Here is a 14948-nt window from a genome sequence, read left to right as displayed (position 1 = left end):
GAAGAAATGACCCGGCTGTTCCGCCATGCTGACCCCAACATGCCTGAAGAAAAGAAGGTTCGTTTCCTCATGCGAGGAGTAAAGGAACAGCTCTTCGCTGGCCTTATGAGGAATCCGCCGAATACCGTCCAAGAATTTGTCTCCGAAGCAACAATCGAGAAAACGCTTGAGATGCGAACAAGGCAATACAACCGCAGCTTCTCGACCACAAGCTACGCCGACGTTCAAGCGCTAGGATCCACCGACCTGCGTGAGACGATTCGTGCAATCGTGCAAGAGGAGCTGCGAAAACTTCTACCTTCGTCGCAACCTCAAGTAGATTCCATCGCCGACGTCGTACGCCAGGAGATCCAGCATTCAATCGGTGCGCCTAAGCTAGTAGAGCCGCAGGCGCAAGCTATGAGCTATGCTGCTGCAGCCCGCCGTCATGCTCCTCCTCTACGCCCACGCCAAGGCGACACACCGCCGCAGTACCGTTGCCAGACGCCGCCGCCGCCACCGCCACCGACGCCCTACCGCCCATCTGTCGGCCAGCGCTACACCCCGAGGAAGACCGATGTCTGGCGCGCCCCTGACAACCGCCCGCTCTGCTACCACTGCGGGGAGGCCGGCCACACGTACCGCCGCTGCCAGTACCGTCAGATGGGGCTACGCGGATTCGCCGTCAACGCGCCGCGCCCGCAGCCAGGCGAACGGCCTCGCGACATCGACGACTACCTCACCGGAACACAGTGGCAAGAACGACGACCTTCCCGCTCGCCGTCGCCCGGCCGTTACATGTCACCGCGTCGCCGGCAGTACACTGGCCCAAACCGGGGCCGGTCGCCTAGCCCGTATCCGGAAAACTAAGGGCAGCAACCGATGGAGGTGCGGTTGCTGAACGACGAAATGCTGAAGATCCTCCGCCGTCGACGACGCCACCGCGACGAAATTCCGAGCCCCCGCCACACGCCGAACGACGTCCTGAAGACGATACTTTGCGACCGGAAGCAGACCTGACGACGCAACGCGGAAGCAGCGGTGCAAACCGACGTAGCCGTGACCCGACGCCGCGACGTAACCGCAACGCAAGACGGCGGACTAGCGACCTCGACGTTCTGATCGATGGCCACAACGTCACCGCTCTCGTCGATACTGGAGCCGACTATTCTGTCGTCAGTGGGCCGTTCGCAGCAAAGTTGAAGAAAGTTAGGACTGCTTGGGAAGGCCCCGAGATCCGTACCGCTGGAGGCCATCTAATAACGCCGATTGGTGTCTGCACGGCGAGAGTCACTATCAACAACCGGACTTATCCTGCGAGCTTTGTAATCCTACAAAACTGCTCCAGGGATGTGATACTTGGAATGGACTTCCTAAGTGACCACGGCGCCGTCATCGACTTAAGAACCAAGTCGATAACCCTATCGTCGGAGAAAGCGACACCACCGGATACGAACCCATGTCAACATGCCCTCAACGTGCTCGAGGATCAAGTCACCATTCCTCCTAGATCCAGCATCATAATTCCCGTCGGCACCGAAACGGCTGAATGCATCGAAGGTGTCATCGAGAGCGATCAGGGTTTGCTGCTAGACCGTGACATTTGCGTCGCAAGAGGCATTGCTCGGCTGTATGAAGGGAAAGGAAGCGTGATGCTAACGAATTTCAGCCAGGAATACAGACACCTGAGCAGGGGCACGACGATTGCACACATCGAAGAAATCTTGGCCGTCAGCGATGCGTTTGCCTTTTCAGATTCTGACGAAGCTACGACGACGATCCCTGAGCCACCCTTCGACGTAAACCCAAGACTTCCCGCTCGCCAACAGCAACAGCTTCGACGCCTTCTGCAGGAATACAGGGACTGTTTCTCGTCGTCGTCGCGGGTCCGACAAACGCCCCTTGCTAAGCACCGCATCATAACAGAAGAAAATGCTCGACCACTCCGTCAAAGTCCCTACCGGGTTTCGACGCGGGAACGGGAGGCCGTTAAGAAACAAGTCGATGAAATGCTACGCGACGACATCATCCAGCCGTCCAACAGCCCGTGGGCGTCTCCCGTGGTGTTAGTGAAGAAGAAGGATGGGACCCTACGTTTCTGCGTCGATTATCGTCGCTTGAACAAAGTCACAAAAAAGGACGTATACCCTCTCCCACGGATAGACGACACCCTGGATCGACTCCACAACGCGAATTACTTTTCGTCGATGGACCTCAAGACCGGCTACTGGCAAATTGAAGTCGACGAGAGAGACCGAGAAAAGACCGCCTTTATAACGCCGGACGGCCTGTTCGAGTTCAAGGTCATGCCCTTCGGTCTTTGCTCGGCACCTGCGACTTTCCAACGAGTCATGGATACTGTATTAGCTGGCTTGAAGTGGCAGACTTGCCTTGTTTACTTGGACGACGTCGTTGTGTATTCCTCGAACTTCGACGAACACCTCCAGCGACTTCAATCCGTACTTCAAGCAATCAAGAACTCCGGGCTCACCCTGAAGCCAGAAAAGTGCCGCTTCGCGTACGAGGAGCTCTTGTTTCTGGGTCACGTGATCAGCAAGACTGGTGTGCTCCCAGACCCGCAGAAAACAGCTGCCATCGCCGCTTTCCCGCCACCCACCGACAAGAAGGCCGTGCGCCGATTTCTCGGCTTGTGCGCCTATTACAGACGCTTTGTCAAAGACTTTTCACGGATCGCCGAGCCACTAACGCAGCTCACGAAGACCGACGTCGAATTCAGGTGGCAAACAGCGCAAGTCGAAGCATTTCATGAACTGAAACGACGCCTGCAGACACCTCCAATACTTGCGCATTTCGACGAATACGCCGATACGGAGATTCACACCGATGCAAGCAGCATAGGACTCGGCGCCGTCCTTGTGCAGCGGGCGGGCGGACTGGAAAGGGTTATCAGTTATGCTAGCCGGTCGCTGTCTAAAGCAGAGGTCAACTATTCCACAACAGAAAAGGAGTGCCTCGCCATCATCTGGGCTACGTCAAAGTTTCGCCCCTATCTCTACGGCAGGCCCTTCAAAGTTGTGAGCGACCATCACGCCTTGTGTTGGCTAGCTAACTTGAAGGACCCTTCAGGTCGCCTCGCACGGTGGAGCCTGAGACTTCAAGAATTTGACATTACTGTCGTGTACAAGTCCGGAAGGAAACACTCCGACGCCGACTGCTTGTCTCGTGCCCCCGTCGACCCACCAACGCCCGACGACCAGGATGATGACAGCTTCTTGGGAGCCATAAGTACCGAAGACTTCGCCGAACGACAGCGAGCCGACCCTGAACTGAAGGGTCTAGGGGAATACCTGGAGGGCAGAACCATCGTTGTCCCAAAAGTATTCAGGCGAGGATTGGCATCATTTTCTTTGAAAAACAACATCCTCGTAAAGAAGAACTTCTCTCCGGCCCGAGCCAGCTACCTTATCGTTGTACCTTCGGGACTGCGACCAGAAATTTTGCATGCCCTGCACGACGACCCGACGGCTGGACACCTCGGACTTTCCCGAACGCTCGCACGAGTACACGAAAAGTACTACTGGCCGCGCCTTGCCGCCGACGTCACTCGCTACGTAAGGACGTGCCGAGACTGTCAGCGACGGAAGACACCGCCCAAAAGACCAGCAGGCTTCCTTCAGCCGATCGAGCCTCCTCGGCGACCATTCCAGCAGATCGGGATGGACCTCCTGGGGCCGTTCCCAACGTCGACTTGCGGAAATAAATGGATCGTCGTGGCTACCGACTACCTCACCCGCTACGCCGAAACAAAAGCCCTGCCCAAAGGCAGTGCCGCTGAGGTAGCCAAGTTCTTCGTTGAGAGCATCGTCCTTCGACACGGCGCCCTAGAGGTTCTCATCACCGACAGAGGTACGGCGTTCACGGCTGACCTAACTCAGGCGATCTTGGAATACAGCCACACAAGCCATCGCCGCACCACTGCGTACCACCCACAGACCAACGGCCTCACCGAGCGTCTAAATAAGACCATCGCCGACATGCTGGCCATGTACGTCGACGTCGAACACAAGACGTGGGACGCCATCCTTCCGTACGTGACCTTCGCGTACAACACGGCCGTACAGGAAACGACGCAGATGACGCCATACAAGTTAGTCTACGGACGGAGCCCGGCAACGATGCTCGACGCCATGCTATCAAACGTGACCGACGAGGAAAACATCGACGTGACCACCTACCTACAGCGCGCCGAAGAAGCACGACAGCTCGCCCGCCTACGGATAAAGAACCAGCAGACGACTGACAGCCGCCGCTACAACCTTCGACGACGCCACATGGAATACCAACCCGGTGACCGTGTATGGGTATGGACGCCAATACGCCGACGAGGACTTAGTGAGAAGCTTCTTCGACGATACTTCGGACCGTACAGGGTACTTCGACGCCTCGGCGCACTCGACTATGAGGTTGCCCCTGACGGCATTACGAACTCTCAGCGGCGCCGTGCGCGACCTGAAGTCGTCCATGTCGTGCGCCTTAAGCCGTTTTTTGTGCGTTAGCGAGCCTGGGGACTCTATTTTTTTCCTTCGTTATTGTAATTTATTTGTGTATGCACTTGTTTTGTTTTGTTTTTCTCTCTTCTATGTTCTTTCATAAGCATCGGGACGATGCTTTTTCAGAGGGGGGCAATGCCACGCCCACTTCTTGTCTTGTTTTGATGTATTCGGGTTTGACCGGCAGGGACGGTTATCAACGCTCGACGCTGTCCGCGAAGTAGTGTTCTAGAAGCGTCGCGATTGTAGTAGATCGGTTTGTTAAGATTGCGCCCCGCACGCGAATGTTCCAGTTTTGTCTAGAGATGACGCCGCCACCAGCGATATTGCTGGAAAGTTCGATAGCGCCTGTATAAAAGCCAACGCGCTTGATCGCTTGTCAGTTGATCGACGGTCGACGATCTGTACGCCGCTATCAGTGCATACCGTGTGTATTGCTGTAAATTAACTTTCCGTTTTCCCGGCCACAAGTTCGGCCAAATAAACAGTTTCATCTTGACAACGCCGACTGCTCTCTTCGTCGACGTCACGACCACGTGACACTATTAACCGGACCGCTGACGCCCTCACCGCCAACCAGCAGCAGGCCTCCAACCGCGGAAGACGGAGACGGCGTGGAGACAATGGACGTCGACCGGCTCCTCGAACTTTAGTCCCCCCTCCCCCTTCCGCGGGCTCAATAATATATATATATTTTTTCTCTATTTTGAGCGTGTTGTGTTGTTATTTTTCTTTTTTCCCCTTTTTTATTTGTAGAGTAATTCGCAGCAGTTGTGGGCCTGGGCTGAGGTTAGCTGTTGCTCATTGCATAACGCCTTTGCATGCATGGGCGACGACCGGCTGCCTTTGCAGACCGGTACAAGGTAATTTAAGGAGAGGAGGATGTGGGGATCCGAGGCGCGCCCGAAGCCACTGCGCGGGCATTTCACCGTTCTGCGAATCCTTTCCATCTCCCGTTCTCCGGATGGATGGATGGATGGATGCTATAAGCGTCCCCTTTATAACGGGGCGGTGCCATGTCTGCCACCAGGCTCGAAGAAAAAAAAATTTCCTTGTTTCAAGTTGGCTTAATACCTTATCTACACTGATTAAATCTATGTTGTTATACCAAAAAAAATATAAATTCACGGTCCATCTCTCTGCCTCTTAAGGCAGAATGACCTTATTTTTCCCCATTATTTATTTTTGTACTTTATCTCTTCTCTACTTTTCTGCCACCAATACTCTAATCGTCTCTTACTTATTTCTATCGCGGACGTGTTCAGCTTTCCATTGTTGTCCCTAAAACCCAAGGCTTCATGTAGACACGTGCCCACACGTATACCTGGGTGAATATCGCCACATTAAATCAGTACATGTTCCATCGTTTCCTTAGTTACCCCGCAGCATGTACATTGTTATTCTTCGTTACTGAATCTCGCTTTATAACTACGCGTTCTAAGGCATCCCGACCTTGCTTCAAACAGCAAAGCGCTTCCCCTTGAATTATCATAAAAGCTTTCCCTCCTTTCGGTAGTTACTCAGAGCCGGCTTCTTTTCCATCGCTGCCATCCAATAAGTCCTCTCCGCCTCTCTGACCCTCCGCTTAATGCTCCTTGTTGCCATATCGCCCGCACTGCTAGCCGTATATTTACTGGTGAGCCTCCTAGTTCTTTTTCTCCACTGCGTGTCAACGCTTTTTCTATACAAATACCTGAAAACCTTCTGTGCCCATCTACTCTTCTTCATTTTCCTCAGCCTCTCTTCGAATCTCATTTTGCTTTGAGCTTCCCTCACTTCAACGCCTGTCCATCCCATATCACCCTTTACAGCCTTATTTGTCGTCTTCCCGTGAGCGCCCAACGCGAGGCGGCCCACCGTCATTTGATTTACATCCATTCCTGATTGTACCTCTGACTTCATGCACACCACTGAGTTCCCAAATGTAAGCCCCGGGACCATCACGCCCTTCCACAGCCCTCGAAGCACCTCGTACCTATTGTATCCCCATAAAGCTCTGTGCTTATCCCGGCCGCGGCGGCTGCATTTTCGATGGAGGCGAAAATGTTTGAGGCCCGTGTACTTAGATTTAGGTGCACGTTAAAGAACCCCAGGTGGTCGAAATTTCCGGAGCCCTCCACTGCGGCGTCTCTCATAATCATATCGTGGTTTTGGGACGTTAAACCCCAGATATTATTATTATTATTAAAGCTCTGTGCTTCATAATTGCAGCATTCCTCTTTCCCTTTGCTACCGATGCTTTCTCTTGTACCTCCATATATATGTCCCCCTCATTTACCCATACTCCGAGGTACTTGTACTCGCTTACCCTGGGTATTTTTTGGCCCTGTATTATGACCGCATGGTCTTCGTGATCATTGAATACCATCAATCCACATTTTGTTGCACTAAATCCTAGTCCTAGAGCCTCACATTCCCTTCCGCATATATCTGCCAGTAGCTGTATATCATCTTGACTGTCCGCAAATAAGACAATATCATCAGCATAAAATAGACCTGGAAGCTTCTGCTCAACCATCGTGCCGACCTGTTTGTTGACAAATTAAATCCAATGTTGCTACCTTCTAGCGCTTTTTCCATCCTCACCATGTACAGCATGAATAACAGCGGGGACAAAGGACATCCCTCTCTCAGCCCCTTGCTAATTTCAACGCTGTCCTTGCTACTTATTCCTTCCCATTCTATACAAACTGTATTTTCTCGGTATATTTCCCTCAAAAGCTGTGTTGCGGACGATTGCGGCCGCGCGGCAACAACCAGGAGGACAAAGAGAAGAAAGAAGACGTAGACACGAGCAGTGGAATAAAGAGAAGGAATGCTTGGTCTAGGGCTCGGGTATTAATCACGCGACATTCTTTCTGGTGCCGAAACCCGGGGGTGAGGTCTCAGCGACAGGCCTGTTGCCAGCAAGGCACATCTTCACCCATCTTGTGGTTTCAGCCGCGCATGAACGCGTCCTTCACAGCGGAGCAGAAGCCACGCTTTGCGAGCTTCGAGAGAAGTTTTGGGTTGTGAAAGGACGACAGACCGTCAAAAGGGTACTGAGGAGTTGTTTGCCTTGCAAACGCTACAAGCCTGTCGCTGAGACCTCACCCTTTGCTCCACTGCCACGAGACCGAATAACGGAAGCCAGTCCTTTTTTTTTTGTCGTTGGGTTGGATTTCTGCGGGCCCCTCTACACACGTGACACGGCTGCTACTAGCAGAAAGGCCTACATACTCATGTTCTCCTGTGCTGTCACTCGAGCTATCCATTTGGAATTGACAACCGACATGACAACGACAACAACTCTTCTCGCCTTCCGCCGTTTTATTTCGCGGCGTGGAATACCCGACACCGTTTACTCGGATAACGCACTGTCCTTTCACTGCTCAGCGCAAGTGCTCAAGCCCATTCTGCCAGCTCTGCGAGAATATGCGGCCAACACCAAGATCAAATGGAAGTTCATCGCTGAGAGAGCTCCTTGGTGGGGAGGCTGGTGGGAGCGCCTCATCAGATCGACAAAAAACGCGTTGAAACGGTCGCTTGGGCGCAACAGTCTCGACGCTGAGGCCCTCGCACGGTTTAAACAGCAGACCTCTTACTTATTTTGATAGCAGCCCTGATGAACTGCAACCGCTGACTCCGTCACACTTCTTGCTTGGGAGACGCCTCATCTGCCTTCCGCAAGAAGTCAGCAATTCTTATGGCATGTCATCGACGAGAGAGGACCTGATTTGTCGCGCGCGCTATCGTGAGCGTCTTACAGCGGAGATATGGAGCCGATGGAAGCGGTACTCCCTCCTTCTACTTCGATCTGCGCACAACGCGCCTCATCGTAAACTACCTCGGCTACACGAAGGTGACGTGGTGCTTGTGCATGACGAAGGCACACATCCGCCACTATGGAAGCTGGGCAAGGTTCTCGCAGTGCACCCGGGAAAGGATAACATCGCGCGCATCTGCACCCTTCGACTAGCATCGGGACACACCATAAAACGACCCGTTCAAAAGTTATACATTCTGGAGGCAAGTCAGCGAGATTCAACTGCCTCGTGATCGCCTTGGCCCCTTGGGAGTATGTTGCGGACGATTGCGGCCGCGCGGCAACAACCAGGAGGACAAAGAGAAGAAAGAAGACGTAGACACGAGCAGTGGAATAAAGAGAAGGAATGCTTGGTCTAGGGCTCGGGTATTAATTACGCGACAAGCTGTATACAGTCGTCCCCTATGCCCACTTCTTTCAATATATCCCACAAAATTTCCTGATTAAGTGGCGGCAAGTGGCGCCATCTTGCGCTACGCGCCGGCTCTCGTGGTGGCGCTGCACGCGGTCTCGGAGCCGCGAGATTCGGCGTGACTGACGCACGTGCACGCCGGGACGAATTCGCTCTCTCCTCGGGTGCCGCTGGGTAAGCGCGTGTTTCTTTCTGGTCCGACGTCCCCTTTGGGAATCTCCGGACTGTAGCCTGCCTGGGTGCCTCGGCAGCCTCGGCGGGCGTGTCTACCTGAGTATTAGCTCCTGTTCCGTACGTTAAGCCAAATAGCGGTGCCTAGTGCCCGTGCGCGGTCGTAACACGCCGAGCCGCACTTGCCGGAGGCCCACGCGTACGGAGATTGCCCTAGCTCTCGCGACCAGGCCCAGTGGTCATCGCGAGAGTGCGCAGCATAGCCGCGAGGGACCTTTCCCCGAGCGGCATGTCAAAGCTCGCCATTGCCAGCTGCGACGTGCTCGCGGTCCCCCCTTGGTGTATCGTCCGTGCGGGAAGCCCGTTGCTTCCCCGTATCCCGGGAACGGACGTTGTACTGTGTGTTGGGGTGCCGCCGAAGGCAAATAAAATGTTTGTGTTTGTGTTGTATATCGAACATTGTTTTGCCGCGCGGCGCTCAACGCCTTTGCTAGCTGAGCGCGGATCGGTGCGCTAAACGTGAGCAGGCGACGGTAGACGCGGTACTCTTCGACTCCGGTGAGTATCGAGGCTACCACAGTTCAAAGCCATAAAATACAGCCTAGAAGTACTCGCTGACTGCTTCGCATGAAACCGATTCCCACAACGCGTGGCACCTGTCGAATTTTTTTGTGTGTGCAGCTCCCAATGCAACCTAGAAAAAGCATTTTACAACGAAAGTTGTGATAAGATCACAACAACAGTCGATTCTAATGGCGTAGTACTACGCCATTAGAATCGACTGTTGTTGGACAACGTTGTCCGCCGCCGGAGTCTGGAACCGCTATCGCGAGCAATGAGAAAAAATTGACACTTTTAGTTTGGCGTATACGTAACGAGCCTACGTACGCACCACGGCTGCGAGAGAGAAGTGCGCATGCGCAGTACGTAACGCCCGTAACAAGACGCTGCGTACGTAACGCAACGCTTACTACGTTGCGTTCTCGCGAGACCTCGAACAAACCATAAACGATAGCACAAGGTGGCTGCAGTGGCGTTCCATGCAGACAGCAACAACGAACCCGATGCAAATCGTGTGTACTCTACATGGAAAGGCCATGTTTCCATGCCAGACAAGGTACAATCAAGCGGCACGTTCCGGCGTCCTACGAGTGGGAAGGCTTAGTCTCGTGCACCATGGTCTCGTGTATCACAAAATTCCTCAAGCAACCGTCTTCGACAGGTTGTGTGCGGGAACGCGTTAATCTCTTTCTGCCAGGCCTCTCGGCCAATGACCCCGTAAAAAAAAAAAAAGAAAGCCTGGTCTGCTGCAACATAACGCGCGTTGAGCGTTGTGCGAGCTTTGGCTCCTTGAAAGTGCTGCTAGTAGATAGGAACGTTAAGAGTACCTGGAATGCGACCAGTTTCGGCAGGGCATGCTAAGGCTCATCCACAGCCGCGCTGGATAGAACGCTGCGTTCGATCCAGCACGGCCGTGCCCCAACAAACGCCATTCTTACATACTGCACCCAGCTTCAAACCTGTGTACACATCAGTGTTCAACGGCAAAGGTCGACGCGCGCAACCAATGCACCCAGGGACGACGCTAAAAATGCACACAGCGAACGCCGCGGTCTGTCTTGTATGCTGGTGGCCGTTACCCAGGCCATCGGGAGGTCCTGCGTGTAGATCACAGAGGCCACGTTATTGCTGGGATCTAGCATACTTCTGACGTCGGTGGCGCTGATAAGCATGCGAAATCGCCTACATCTCGCATATGACTTATCTACTTGAGTGAAACGTTTCGCGGTACGTTAAACTAAAAGTGTTGTGGCACGCATCGCTTGCAGCGTACGCAAGGTATTGTGCATAGCGTACGCAACTTTTGCGGACGCCCAACTAAAAGTGTCTATTATCCAGGATCGTGCGAAATTTGAACCCGGGCCACGTGCGTGGCAGTCGAGTATTCTACCACAGAGCCACGCCGGTGCTTGAAACTCCTCCGCAAAAAGACCCTCCTTCGCAAAAAGGAATCGCTTTAACAGATGTAATATAGTCTAGGAGAAGAGTAAAATAACAACCACGCGTCACGCAATGCAAATTGCGTTATGAGTGGGTGGTTTAAAGCTTCTGACCCATCACAAAGGGCTCAGCCATAATTTTTCATCGTCATTAGCCACAGCAGAAACACTAAATCTTTGGTCTTTCTGTTCCGACGTGGGAGCGGTTCGATAGGTGCTAGGGCGCGTTCCGAGGGACCTTAATAAAAGTTTTTCCATCCATCCTTTAGCCACAGCATCAACAAAGTGCACATAATGCCTTACAGATGTATTGCGGGTACCTCGCTTCTCCGCAGAAAGACGAATAATGGCATAGTGGGTGCATCCCTATACTTCGCAAAAATTATGATGATTTATGGCGTAGTGGGTATATCTTGCAACTGTACTTGCCGTAGTTTCCCCAAGAGAGCGTACAACGGGCTCTATGGGAACACCGCTGCTCTAGCTTTCGCTCTGAATGTGCTGCGTGTTCCTCGCAGCCTTGGCGTTTTTAACAGTGGAGCTGCTTAAGCTGTAAAAAATCTCGGCGGGTATGCGCCACAAAAAGCGGGTACGTGCCAAACAGGTAGCATAGCATAGCTACCGTTGCCGTCGTTGTAAAATAATGCGTATCACAAGCCGAATCATGGAAAAATGAACAAGAATTTTTTCACTCCTTATGAAGGAGATGAAGTAGGGAAAGCTGGATGAGAAATAAAGCTTATTCCGTATAATTTATTGTTGTATAATTAATTGTTGTTCTTTTCTCTACACGTGTGCCACCTAATAATAATAATAATAATAATAATAATAATAATAATAATAATAATAATAATAATAATAATAATAATAATAATAATATAATAATAATAATAATAATAATAATAATAATAATAATTGTTGGGGTTTAACGTCCCAAAACCACGATATGATCACGAGAGACGCCGTAGTGGAGGGCTCCGGTAATTTCGACCACCTGGTGTTCTTTAACGTGCACCTAAATCTAAGTACAGGGGCCTCACGCATTTTCGCTTCCATCCACACATGCGGTCGCCGCGGCCGGGATTCGATCCCGCCACCTTCGGGTCAGCAGTCGAGCACCACAACCACCGACCACCGTAGCGGGTGTGTGGCACCTACCCACTGATGGAGATCGCCCAAGAATTGAGCGGTTTGCACTTATTTGTTAGAAGATTAAAATTAATGAATACGACCGACCTTCTTCCTCCCCTCTGCCTCGCCAACCCTCCAAATATGACCTTCGTCTGCCAAGCTCTCAGAAATGAACGCTTGTTTATCGTCTTATGAGGCGTTCGTGACATTTGCCTTCTATTTAGAACCTCAGTATTTTTGCACCAGGGATTTATTTTTACCATACCAAGCGTAACCATTTAATACCCTTCGTCGGCAGGCGCACTTCGTTAAGCGATTGCCATCGCTATCGACAACAAGAACAGCGAAATAGAACCATCGCCTCCTGACCTGATGTCCGCCAAGAGAAGCAAGGTTCATAAGTCGGCCAAGCCGACCCCGGGCATCGCCGCATCCACGTTCAAAAGATGTGGCGAGCCGAAGGCGGCCGCCGCCCCCACCGAAGCATCGCAGCGTCACGCGAATGCCGAGGACGACTGCCATGGTGTAGCGAACACGAGCATGCCGCGCGAAGACCCGGTAAAGCCCGCGGCCGCCGGCGTCGTAGCTGCACAGGTGCCCGCTAACCGGTTACCTTCACCCGGAGCTGACCATGATGAGCCGCGTGAACGCGACACGCTGACACCTTCACGGTGTGACTCTGGTAAGACCTGGAGTTATGGACATTTTATGGTGTACCGGTGAAGCTCAATGTGAGGCCACACAGAAGCTCCTACTAAAGTTTCTTCGCTCTGAAATCAGGAGTGGCGATGGGCCAGGGTGCTGTTGCCAAAATAGTGTACCCGCTTCGTCGAGGTGTGGCTGTACATTGCCGCACACTTTATCAACCAAATGGCATTCGATCACTTGCGGTGTAGTTGGGCAGTTAGCCCTCCAACTGTGGCTCAGGCTGCGTAGTTCAAGTCCACCCAGCTAAAAACCTTCCAGGATAGAAATGTCGCTGTCGCGAGCCGTGGATACAGGTTTACCTCAGCCAGCTGTCCCATGTGATTGTAACAAGGTGTACGTAGGTCAAGCATCCCCTTGTCTTCATCGATATGTAGAAAGATAGCATGACTATCACGAAGGTCTAAACTGCACGCATCACAAGCAACGCTCTGTCGTGCACGGAGAAAGAAAGCGCATTGAAAGCCAGAACTGAAGAAAACGATTATCGTCCTGTGTGTTGGGGGCACGTCTCCCACGTTGCAATGCGACGTATTCCGGCCGCCTCGGCGTCCTCCCGTCACGACCAGAAGTGCGTGGGCCTTCTGAGACGTCGTATAGTTGTTCACGTAAATCGAAGGTCTTGTCAAGATTCACTGCCAGAACTACGGGTCAGTGCTAATATCTTGTATAAGAACAACCGTTGTGAGAGAAGCCAGGGAAGCATAGGTCACCCTAACTAGTAATTTGCTGAAATCATAGTAGCAAGCTGCGTTACGGGTTGTAAAGTGAGACAGGACACAGCCCATGTGTATATGCTGGAATACCGCCAGGTAAACATCATCAGATGTGTGTGTCCCGTCTCTTCTCTGTCCACGTCTTCAAAGCGCATCCACATTGTCGCCATCATCGTCATCATAAGATGGCAGTGTCACTGGTTCTAACACTGTGATGCCGTAGTCAGCCATACAGACGTACGCGCTATATGAATGTTATTTTTAATACGTAAGTATTTCTATGCCGACTCGCATAGAAAATTCACGCATATCCACGAAGTGAATGATGATGAGTGGGCGAAGCACCGGAGTTCATTCGGGTAATCGTGAATCCCCCGTACATTGCCCACTCGAGCATGCAAATGCGTGACAAACACGTGTGTACAGTAAATACGATGTTGTTTTATTGATGTCATAGGCGTATATGGTGTTGAGGTGGCCGGTCCCGATAAGGAACGGGCAGGATGCGGCGCCGCGTGTCTTTTATTTGTTTCGCGCGCCTGCGCATTATCGACTCGACGATCAACTGCGGCGCTCGGCCGGACACCACAGAACTCCGCTCGATATCGCATAGATTCACTAAGCCGAGGACATCCACGTTCTCCCTGTCCATTTACTGCGTAGTCGTGCCGTCTAAGCGTGAGAAACCTTCACCTCGGGGTCCGCTTGTTGTCTGCGTCGCCGTGCTGCAGAAGCGTTGCGAGCCCTCGACTCCGCTTGCAATTGAGCCACCACTTCGCCGTTTCATCCATGTCATAAGCGACCGTTTTCATCCATGGCTGAAGAAAGAGCGCGCGCCGGAAACGCGCGCCTATATAGGCCTTGGGCACCGCAGCGCCCCTTGCGGTCTCGATTCGAACCAGAGCACGCGCCGGGTGCGAGCGCTCCCGGCGAGTGCTCAGCGCCAGGGTTGCCAACGGTGGCTACTTTTCGCCAAATTGGCGAATTTGAGAGGCCCGTGGCTACCTAAAATTATGAATGGCGACATGGCGAATTTTTGGCGATTTTCGGCTTAGGTCTCCACTGAGTTATGCATCCTAAGCTCAGTGAATTCCCAACGAATGAGCGGCAACATTCTCTGTATTTTTTCTTGGTTTTAGACCCACGAGTAGAATGTGCACATTACGCGTCATTCGGTATGTCCGTCCTGTAACTCGTGTGTATCTCCTCAATTCATCTAGATGCAGGAGGTACTAGAACGTCCCACAGCGACGTCCTAGCAAAATTTAAGTCAGCGGACTGCCTTGCAAACCGCGAGGGGGCAGTGTTTATAAGTTTATGGCTTTACGTGCTTTAAGCTTCTCTGAAGTTTCGCTTCTGAAGGGGCTAGACGACGGGTTGGCCCGTTGGCCGCGTGTTCCGACCATTTGTTCCGCCAAAGCACCAACTGTTCTGAATAGCTAGGCGTCTTATTCATTGTTGCAGTACCCCCAATTCAGCTCGTAAATACTGTTTTGGAATAGCGAAGAGAGGCGGATA

This window comes from Rhipicephalus sanguineus, chromosome 1 (genome assembly GCF_013339695.2).
Source record: "Rhipicephalus sanguineus isolate Rsan-2018 chromosome 1, BIME_Rsan_1.4, whole genome shotgun sequence".
Taxonomy (NCBI): Eukaryota; Metazoa; Arthropoda; class Arachnida; order Ixodida; family Ixodidae; genus Rhipicephalus; species Rhipicephalus sanguineus.
This window is presented reverse-complemented; position numbering follows the sequence as displayed.